Here is a 491-nt window from a genome sequence, read left to right as displayed (position 1 = left end):
AATTTATGATTCATAATCTTAAAGTCTCTTCCTAACAATTCTTTGGGAGAGGTACTAATATACCCTCATTTTGCAAACAAGGAAGTTAAAACTCAGAATGGATATGTGAGTTGCAAAGAGGTCATACTGGAATCCTGGTGGGGTCTGTCTACCTCCAAAGGCAAGGCCCTTGACCACACCACATATCCTGGCCTTCCACTGCACCTTGGTGATTACCCGAGGGATGCAGGGCCTACGGGTAGAAATCCACTGGGGCCTGAGCGGGCAGGATCCGTGGGTCCATGTAGAAGCCCAGTATCTGGGGGTGGTGTGGGAAGAAGGTGTGCTACGGGTGGAATGGCAGAGGGTATGCCAGCTGCCAGTGCTGCATCTTGTACAGCTGCTCCTGGCAGAGACAGAAACCCGGCTGCACAGGTGCTGCAGAGCAGACAGTCTGTGTGTGCACGCACACACACTCTTCCAGGAAAAACCCACCCAGACAGAAGACCAAA

The sequence above is a fragment of the Bison bison genome, unplaced genomic scaffold, assembly GCF_000754665.1.
Source record: "Bison bison bison isolate TAMUID 2011002044 unplaced genomic scaffold, Bison_UMD1.0 scf7180017849838, whole genome shotgun sequence".
Classification (NCBI taxonomy): Eukaryota; Metazoa; Chordata; class Mammalia; order Artiodactyla; family Bovidae; genus Bison; species Bison bison.
This window is presented reverse-complemented; position numbering follows the sequence as displayed.